Raw genomic sequence first — 10,634 nt, 5'->3', positions numbered from 1 at the left:
GTCCAGTTGCACCAGGAAGTGATCTGACCATGGCACTTCTTTTGTTTCACTTTTACTTAGTGTCAGATCACCCACGTCACTAGAGGTGAACACCAGGTCTAAGGCATGTCCATGACTATGAGTTGGGCCAAACTTATTCAGGGACAGCCCCATGGAGGCCATGCTTTCCACGAAGTCCCGAGCGGCCCCTTGTAAGGTCGTGTCGGCATGGATGTTAAAATCCCCTAGGACAACCAAACTAGGTGTCTCCAGGAGAAAATCCGCCACGACCTGAAGCAGCTCAGACAGGGAATCCTTGGTGCAGCGGGGAGGTCGGTACACCAAAAGGAATCCTGTACTGCCCCTATTGCCCAACTTCCAGAACATGCACTCAGAAAACTGGATCTTCCCAGTAGGACGCCTGGTGCAAGCTAGTGACTTCCTAAAAATCACTGCAACCCCCCCTCCCCGCCCACATGACCTGGGTTGCTGTGCGTAAGAGAAACCTGGTGGGCAAGCAGCGGCAAGGACAGGCCCATCTGCTTCCTCCAACCAGGTCTCTGTCACACATGCCAGGTCAAATCCTCCATCCACAATCAGGTCGTGGATGGCAGTGGTTTTATTCATCATTGACCTGGCATTACACAGCAACACCTTCAGGTCATGTAGGTTTCCCCTGTTGATTCCAGTATCCATCCGGTCAAGGCCAGACCCGGAGGCAGGGATAGTCTTCAGACAACGACTAAACCTGCCTCCTCGGTAATGACATGGTCTGGTCTTAGCGTAACTCCGCCTCCTGCCCATGATCACCGAGATCGGATGTCCCAGTGCTTCCCCCCCTGTGGAACTTGTCCCAGCCATCGTGTTGGCTGGGACCCCACTCCCAGGCAGCCCTGATCCCGCCCCTTAAAAACAAAACGCAAACTATACAGAACCAATAAAACAACAACAACAAAAAAGAACAGAACAATTATACTAAAATTAATCCCCAACTAAATATCCATCCCACCCACCCCCAACAAAGGAAAAAAGGAAAAAAAGAAATAAAAATTTAAATTGCCACCGACTGCTTGAGGACATTTTAAAGCACATTAACCACCTGGAACAGGGAAGCAATGGCAGAACACTTCCCACCCTTCCCAAAAAGTTTGTTCCAAAAAAGGCCTGGGCCACGCCCCCTGGGCCAGTTGGAAAAGGCCCTGGAATGGAGCAGGCCCTGCAGTCCTCACCCAGCCGATGGTCCGAGGCTTCCCCGCAGCAGGAGTCCCTTTATAGCTGGGAGAGAGGGCCTGGGCCACGCCCCCTGGGCCAGTTGGAAAAGGCCCTGGAAGGGAGCAGGCCCTGCAGTCCTCACCCAGCCGATGGTCCGAGGCTTCCCCGCAGCAGGAGTCCCTTTATAGCTGGGAGAGAGGGCCTGGGCCACGCCCCCTGGGCCAGTTGGAAAAGGCCCTGGAAGGGAGCAGGCCCTGCAGTCCTCACCCAGCCGATGGTCCGAGGCCTCACTGCAGCAGGAGTCCCTTTATAGCTGGGAGAGAGGGCCTGGGCCACGCCCCCTGGGCCAGTTGGAAAAGGCCCTGGAATGGAGCAGGCCCTGCAGTCCTCACCCAGCCGATGGTCCGAGGCCTCACTGCAGCATTCTAACTGTGTATTCCAAATGACAGAAGGGGCAGATAACTGAATGTGATTACTAAGACGCAGCATGGGTTTCTCAAAAACAAGTCATGCCAGACAAATCTCATGTCTTTCTTTTTTGATAGAGTTACAAACTTAGTGTATCTTGATTTCAGTAAGGCTTTTGACAAAGTCCCCCATGATATTATTGTGGAGAACTGGCAAAGTGTGGGCTGGATGAGGTAGCTGATAGGTTACCACACCCAAAGAGGATTCACTAATGGTTCCTTGTCATCCTGGAAAAAAGTGACAAGTGGGGTGCTGCAGGGTTCTGTCCTGGGCCCATTGTTATTCAGTGCCTTTATAAACAACTTGGATGAAGGAATTGAGGGGATGCTCATCAAATTTGCAGATGACACCAAACTGGGAGGCAACTGCACCTCAAGGTGCATGTCATGCACAGTAATTTAATATTGTGAAAGGCAGCTGGGGAGCAGGTGATTTTCAGTGGGGAAGGGGACAAGGGGAGGGCTGCTTCACCCATTCCTCACCTACAGCCTGTCTGTTAGTCCTCTTGTCCATGTCCCCCCGCAACAGTCATAGACTGTGTCAGTGCACAACCAATCTCTGCTCTGTTCTTTTCATTTCTCTCTGTGTTCTAGAAGACCAGGGAGGAGACAAGCTGGTTGCAGCAAGAGGGGGAGACTCCCTAGCTTCTTCAGCAGCCTGCCTCATGGCCCCCTCCTCTCCTCCTCCTGGTTCTGGACTGCTGTCTGCCACAGCCTCTTCCTACTCACGAAACCCTGTTGCCTCTTCAGCTGCTGACACCTCCTCCCAATGGTCTGCTCCCTCTTCTCCCTCTGACTACTCATCATCGTCCCACCACCCATTCCCTGGCTCTGAGCCTTCTTCCCTTGGGCTTCCCTTTCGGGTTTCCCAGCTGGAATCACCCACCTCTGCTCTGCATCCAGCCAGTCCATGACAATACCAGTTGCTGGAAACCCCAGGAGAGGAAAGTGCCCTTGTGTTTGGGTCCTGCTTGTGGGTTTCCCCAAGGGCACCTGGGTGGCCACTGTGAGAACAGGATGCTGGATGAGATGGGTCATTGGCCTGATCCAGCAGGCTTTCCTGATGTTTCCTGATGTGGGGCTACCTTTGAAGGTGACCCGGAAGCTGCAATTAATCCAGAATGCGGCAGCTAGACTGGAGACTGGGAGTGGCCGCTGGGACCACACAACACTGGTTCTGAGAGATCTGCATTGGCTCCCAGTACGTTTCTGAGCACAATTCAAAGTGTTGGTGCTGACCTTTAAAGCCCTAAACGGCCTCGGTCCTGTATACCTGAAAGGAGCGTCTCCACCCCCTTCGTTCAGCCAGGACACTGAGATCCAGCGCCGAGGGCCTTCTGGCAGTTCCCTCATTGCGAGAAGTGAGGTTACAGGGAACCAGACAGAGGGCCTTCTCGGTAGTGGCGCCCACCCTGTGGAACACCCTCCCTTCAGATGTGAAGGAAATAAGCAGCTATCCTATCTTTAAAAGACATCTGAAGGCAGCCCTGTTCAGGGAAAAACAGCTGTACTGTTTTTAACACTTGATTGGCTGGGGAAACTCAGCCAGATGGGTGGGGTATAAATAATAAATTATTATTATTAATTATTATTATTATTATTATTATGTTACTGCATGGCAGCTGCTTCTCTTTGCTTCCCCAGATGTATCTGCCAAGGTACATCTGAATGCACTTGAGAAAAGCAGCAGGTAAGTAACGCTCTCCCACCCTTTGCTGAAGAATCCCGCACCCCACAACAAAGCATCAAGTCTCAAAAACCCTATTAAAACCCCTGGTTTTATTTCAACACTGCCATTGTATCCTGGCTGTGCTAATTCAACGTACAATGCTTCAATATGCTGTAATTATGCTCAAAGAGAAAAGTTGACTTCCTCCTTCTTCTGCTGCTGGTAAAGCCCTCGCTGGAGGGACTTCCCCTTCCCGCCGGCACCTGTGCTGGATGCTATCCTCTCGCCTGGCCTCAGAGCCCACCCCCTTCCAGCTCTGCAGGAACAGATGGAACAATCATTGCACTCATTCCACAGTTTGCCCCCCTGCTGCTGCCTGTAAGCCTTCTGCAGTTGTAATACACATAATTAGGCAAGTCAATGGCCAGTGCAGCAGATTAGAGGGCGGAGCTGCAGCCAGCAAAGCAGGCAGGCCAATTTATCTACTGTAGTGAATGGGACAGTTTCCTCTCAAATTACTGGGGGGGGGGGGAGTGTGGACAGGAGGCAGAAACCAATTATGCCACTCTTAAGCAGGGGCAGGAGGGTGTCTTTCTCCAGCCTTGGCCACTGCCAAGGAAATATTTAAGAGTGGAATTTATGGGATTAGTTCCTTGCTTGGCTCACCGGTGATTTATGCTTACAAGTCCCATTAACATTTATGACTCACTCACTGGAACCGTCTTGCTGCTCCTGCGTAATTAGATGGCACGTTGTTCCGTCTTATCCCGGTTACAGGTTGAACTGCACAGCTCCTGCCTTCCTGGGGGCAAACATCAGCCTTACCAGGAAGGCTACATCTTGGAGTTAATGCACGCGCAAGAATTGCAGCATCAAGAGCAGTGGGCTTGCTTGGCTGAAACACGATGGCCCAGAACACACAAAAGGGCAGCCTGACATCCTCTCAAATGCAGTGCTTTTCAATATTCAATGGTTCAATGCTTCTCAATGGGGTTCACACGTCCAGACACTGGTGTCACAGGCTCTGTGACACCAGCCAGGAAATTATGGGAATGGCTGGATCTGACAGAGGAGAAGAATGACAACCCCTGGCACTGGAGGTGGGGAAAGTTCAGGCAGTGATGTCCTGGCGAGGGAGGAGTTGGTTGAGTCAGTCCCTACCCCACCTCCAGAGAACGAGCTTCAAGGAGTAGCCGAAGAGCTGGCTGGCCAATCAGTGGAGCCAGCTGAACTGGAGATGGAGGGTTGGGATCAGGTCCCATTGCAAAGGACACATTATCACCTGTGTCAGCGCAAACCAACCCAGCACTCCCCCCCCCCCGCCGAATCCCCATAGAAGTGCTTGCTTGCAAGCTCAGTCTTCTTGCCAAGTATCCTAGAATTCTGCTTATGGACTTTTGAGCCATGTACCCTCTGTTCTGAGCTGATGCTGAGACCGTGTGCTGACTTCTTAATAATTTTATAACAATATGTTTATTATTTGGGCCCCACCCATCTGACTGGGCTGCCCCTGGCACTTTGAGCTCTTGGTGTTTCCTGGAGTCCAAGTGTAGAAGCCGGAACAGCCAAGACCTTGAGCTGTAAATCATTGGATGATGTTCCCCCCTTCTCCTTTTCTTCACAGCTGCAATTTTGCTGCTGCTGTGAATGCCTCTCTCCTTTCTTTCTGCAAAGGTGTGAAACCTACAGTCCTGGAGGGTCCAGGGGTCAATGTCTATGACAGACAAGAGCAATATTAAATAATAGATCATAATATACTAGGCTAAAATTGGTGAAGTGGGTGAATGGTGCTAGTAAAGAAATCCAAAACTCAGTAGTCCTTCCACAGAGCAGAGTGCGTTCTGTGATGCCATGTGAAATTCCAAAGGTTCAGGCTGTGCTGCTTTCCTGCTTCCAGTGCCCATCTCTGTGCCTCAACAAAAATATAAGCACCCATCCACAGCAGGTGTATTCACACACACACACACACACAGGCAATAGGTTTTGAAGCTATTCTCTCTCTCCGAGCCCCAGTTCCTATGGCCATAAGAACTCTGTTCTGTGGGAGAATAAAAATTTGGGGTGAGTATTGTGGTTGTGAAAAGGTGTTTTCCTAAAATCAGGGACATGCACTCGGAACTAGGGAAATGAGGAAAGTAGAAAGCAATTAGCTTCCTTCAGACGGCATAGAATTGGGGTTGGGTTGGGGAGAAGCATGCTCAGCATTCTGGAAACTACATTAGCTGAAGGTCATATAAATAGCGGTGTTTTTGCACAGCTCCGATACGAGCACAAAGGATGCTTGGCAGAAATGTCAGTCCTGTAATATTAGAATTTCCTGTTTTGGAGGTGCCATGACAAAACCACCAGTCACTCTCTCACATTTTGAAATGGAAGCTGCCTGGAAGTCCAGCACCCACCTAAGATAGGCCATAGTCTGAAATGGAGCCCAGATGGCGCATAGAGCCTTGCTAACGTCTTAAATGTTTTACAGACACCAGGTCCTGACTTCACCTCCTCTCCTCTCATGGGGCCACTTGCTGAGTGCCAGAGCTGATTCTGATCAGTTTCTTGTTAGATTTGTGTCTTGCCTCTTCTTTCCTACTGTGACTAAAGGCTTCGCTTATAAAGGCTGAACTTAACTGAATGCTAACATGGATGTGCAAATGGCATAAAAATATATGTTACTGCAGGTTACTGCCTGCAGTATGATGGTCACTGCCATCATGTGACACAGTATTACCCTTAAGGCCTTCCCCTGGCACCAACAATTATTATTATTTATTGAATAGGATTGAATACCGCCCTATACCCAGAGGTCTTAACAAAGCCTCTGAGTCCTCTTGCACACTGCCGATTGGTTGTGAGATGGTGAACGTGGTTACCCTTTCCTCCCTGGAAAAGTACATAGAGCTGAAGCTGGAAGTTACAAGAGTGACTCTCTTTCCCCACTTCAGCTCTATATGTTTTTCAAGGCCCATATTAATACTACCGGATCCAATTTTTACCTACATCCCCTGCAAAAGCAACATGTGTGTGCTTTCTTTCTGTCTCTCTGGGGGGGGGGAGGGGGGTCGAGGAGAAGAGAGTAGTACCAGAGGAGATCATATCTGCAGTACTTGCTCAAAAATCCAAAGGTGCCCAAAGGCCTGTGTTGGTAACCTGTGTTGGTGACTGCAAAACTGAAAGACAAGCTTTCAACATAGTGTGAGATTTCAAACAATGAGCAGTGGCTTTTTAAAAAAATTAGGCATCCACTGCTGTCTGAAGCTAAAACAGTCATTACCACCACCTTTTCTAGCTATTGGTTGGAATGGGCAGAAAGGGCAAACAATGTTTGTTGCACGTTGACTCTCACAAATTTCTGGGCTCCTCTAGATACATCTTACGGGGGCTTAGGTTAATTTCTCCTGCTTAAGAGTAGTACAACCTACAGGTTACTTAACTTTAGACTATTACAGACATTTAAGTTTTTACAATAGCCCTCTGACCTATGCATAGTAAGGTTTAATGAGCTTATAATATACCGTACTACAAATCCCAGACAGCCCAAAGTAAAACCTGATGGGAATATCTCAACTCAGTCAAGTTCCAAAATCAATTTTGGACATTGCTTTATAGCAAGTATGACCACTGATCCATCTAGGATTGAAACTGGGACCTTCTGATTGCAAAGCAGATGTTCTCCCTCTGAAATATGGCCCCTAACCACGCATGAACAGCATTGGATCTTTGATCACTGAATTATCAGCTGAATCCTATGAACCATGAGGGGAGATCTGCTTGTCCAATGTGGGATTTTCTGCCTCCTCCTTCCTACTGCAGCTTCATCAAAACTGCTCCCTAGGGTTTTGGAATCCCTCCAGAACTTCACCGGATGCAGCATAGGCGGTTGCCACTGGGTGATTTGGGGAGAAATGGTCAGAAATCAGATTGTTGGATCCAATTCATTCAAAGAACTGCAACAATTCTGAGAAAGAGCTACTGTCAACCACAGCAACCCAGTGCAACACAAAAGTACTTCCCCATGTCATTCTATGGAGCACTCCCAACACTGCATGATGTGGGTGGGGAAACAGTCCAGGCATGGATAGGCAAACTAAGGCCCGGGGGCCTGATCCAGCCCAATCGCCTTCTAAATCTGGACGATCTGGGAATCAGCATGTTTTTCCATGAGTGGAATGTGTGCTTTTATTTAAAATGAATCACTGGGTTATTTGTGGGGCATAGGGATTCGTTCATTCCCCCCCAACCCAAAAAAATATGGTCCGGTCCACCACATGGTCTGAGGGACGGTGGACCAGCCCACAGCTGAAAAAGTTTGCTGACCCCTGTTCTAGGGTGCTCACACACACATTGCTTCCATGAATATGTGGAGAGGAAGCAAGCACCCCACAACATCCACATGTGAAGTTTGAAAAGGGTAGTCTATGCATGTTTCAGACAGTGTGCCAAAGGTGTATACTATTTTGTAGACACATAACCCAAACTTTTCCTGGTGCAAATTCCTTTTCCTTCCGACAGCAAAGCATCCAGCTAATGACACAATTCCACATTCGTTCCACTCTTCTGTCTTATCTTTTCGCTGCTCTGGAGAGCCTTCTGCCTTATCTCAGAAACAAATGGCGTCCAGGACAGCTTTAAGCAGCAGAGCCATTTATCTGCCTGACATGTGTTTCCCTGTTTGTTTTCTCTAGCCTTGAGACACCAGCTTTGACAATATTTAGCTGTGTCAACTGTGGCAGGCTGCTGAGCTCACTCACTCCAGAGGTATGAATCAAATTCTTTGGTACATTCATCATATACTGGAGTAAATAGAGGCTCATCAGTGCTTCCTTCATCTGATATGAAATGAACTCTACATATCTTTCAGGGAGAGGAGTCAAAGGTGGGAAGTTGTCTTTTTTAAAATAAAAGATAAAGCTTTGGCCAATCTACAGCATTACCCTTCAAGAGTTACCAGCCAGAAAACTTTTCTTTCAGAATTTCAGTTCTGTCATGAACACACTGAGTGCATTTAGTGAAAAACCTGTTGTTGTTATAATAATAATAATAATAATAATAATAATTTATTATTTATACCCTGCCCATCTGGCTGAGTTTCCCCAGCCACTCTGGGCGGCTCCCAATCAAGTGTTAAAAACAGTACAGCATTAAATATTAAAAACTTCCCTGAACAGGACTGCCTTCAGATGTCTTTTAAAGATAGGATAGCTGCTTATTTCCTTCACATCTGAAGGGAGGGTGTTCCACAGGGTGGGCGCCACTACCGAGAAGGCCCTCTTTCTCGTTCCCTGTAACCTCACTTCTCGCAATGAGGGAACTGCCAGAAGGCCTTCGGCGCTGGATCTCAGTGTCCGGGCTGAACGATGGAGGTGGAGACGCTCCTTCAGGTATACATGTTGATTAACATGTTGATAATCAGAATACTGAAAACAAGTGTTCTGTTTATCCCCTTCATGGATCACTTCATGGATCACAAGTGTTCTGTTGATCCCCTTCATGGATCACTGCCTTGCCGTGGTGAAGAGGCTTGAATAACTCAGAGAAGCTATGAGCTATGCCGTGCAGGGCCACCCAAGATGGACAGGTCATAGTGGAGAGTTTTGACCAAACGTGATCCACCTGGAGCAGGAACCGGCAAGCCACTCCAGTATCCCTGCCAAGAAAACTCCATGGACAAAGGCAACAACAGTGTTCTCGGAGCTACAAACATGAGTTTGACCAAACTGCAGGAGGCAGTGGAAGACAGGAGTGCCTGGTGTGCTCTGGTCCATGGGGTCACGAAGTGTCAGACAAGACTAAATGACTAAACAACAACAAATCAGAATACTGAAAACAAGTGTTCTGTTTACATTGTGTCACACTGATATACAGATGCTAAGATATCGTCCTTTTGAGGATTCATTAATTTGATCCTTTTGGGGACTTCCTGTTCAGTCTGACCAATTTTTTTTCTATTTTCTGCTCAGATCAAGCAGGTATGTGAACTAATTATGTGAATCAGCTAACATGTACACAGATCACCAACCAGGGCTAAGACAAACTGTTCCATTTTTTTTGCTTCAGGTAGATGATTGACAGTTTACAACATTCAAGCCAGGCAAGGAATGGGAAACCTCCAATTAAAATTAACCCACAGCATTCTGAAGTGGCTAACCACACTCCCCGAAAGTTTTTTTTAATGCAAATTGGAAAACAGTCATTTATTTAAATGTTTATTTGGTCACCTCATCACTTAGGTTTGGGGTAAAGAGCTATGAAATAAAGAATGGTATTAATCGTCAGTTAGCATTTATTAACATGAGGCAGAAGCCCTAACCACTGACTTAACCTGGGCTCCTAAACATCTCAAAGAGAAAAGCTCTTGCAATGTTTGCAAAAGATCCTGAGGTTCTGAAAAGCCTTCAGTTGGACAGAGTTCCAAGTAAAGTAAAGGTAAAGGTAAAGGTAAAGGTACCCCTGCCCGTACGGGCCAGTCTTGCCAGACTCTGGGGTTGTGCGCTCATCTCACTCTATAGGCCGGGAGCCAGCGCTGTCCGCAGACACTTCCGGGTCACACGGCCACCATGACAAGCTGCATCTGGCGAGCCAGCGCAGTACACGGAACGCCGTTTACCTTCCCGCTGGTAAGCGGTCCCTATTTATCTACTTGCACCCAGGGGTGCTTTCGAACTGCTAGGTTGGCAGGCGCTGGGACCGAACGACAGGAGCGCACCCCGTCGCGGGGATTCGAACCGCCGACCATGCGATCGGCAAGTCCTAGGTGCTGAGGTTTTACCCACAGCGCCACCCGCGTCCGTAAGTAAAGGAAAAACCTCTCCAAATAAGCTTTGCTGTTAGAATATGGACAGCATGGTTAAAATAGGTCCAGATACTGTAACGGGACACACAGAAGGCGGTCACTTTCCATAAGGAACAGAACAGAGCAGCTTCACACTTCAAACACAGGTCGCAGCAGAGCTGGCTTCTTCACAAAGCAGAATGAAGAGGAGATGCATCAGGAAGACACAGGTTTAGGTGCGTGCATCCTCCTTCAAAGTTTACAAGTTTTACTAAGGTAAACAACAGAGGAACATACTGTAATGCGTCAGCTATAGAAAGTATGCAGCTGTCCGAAGTGTATATATGAATTTGAGTAACTGAATGGGTATGATTTATCTATCGTAGGAGAAGTGATCTAAAATAGCACTATCCCTCCCTCACAAAGCAAAGCATGGGGAATGACAGTGTGAGGAAGATGTGTGAGGGGGACCCTTTTCGTTTAACAAATTTATACACCGCTTACGAGTGCAAATGCAAAAGTGCAACAGCTTTCAAGTGCAACA

General features: G+C 47.9%; 1 protein-coding gene across 1 annotated transcript in view; it reads right to left on the bottom strand.

The window, feature by feature from the left end:
• Positions 1-4,781: 4,781 nt before the first annotated feature.
• The window catches only part of SHQ1 (SHQ1, H/ACA ribonucleoprotein assembly factor), a 67,977-nt gene continuing 62,124 nt past the window's right edge, over positions 4,782-10,634 (bottom strand). Inside the window, exon 13 of the transcript XR_008329095.1 lies at positions 4,782-5,041. The gene's annotated coding sequence lies outside the window, so the exon portion shown is untranslated. The remainder of the gene's footprint in view (positions 5,042-10,634) is intronic.

The sequence above is a fragment of the Podarcis raffonei genome, chromosome 2 (assembly GCF_027172205.1).
Source record: "Podarcis raffonei isolate rPodRaf1 chromosome 2, rPodRaf1.pri, whole genome shotgun sequence".
NCBI classification, from domain to species: domain Eukaryota; kingdom Metazoa; phylum Chordata; class Lepidosauria; order Squamata; family Lacertidae; genus Podarcis; species Podarcis raffonei.
Note: the sequence above shows the minus strand (reverse complement) of the source record. Positions and strands in the feature narration are given on the sequence as shown.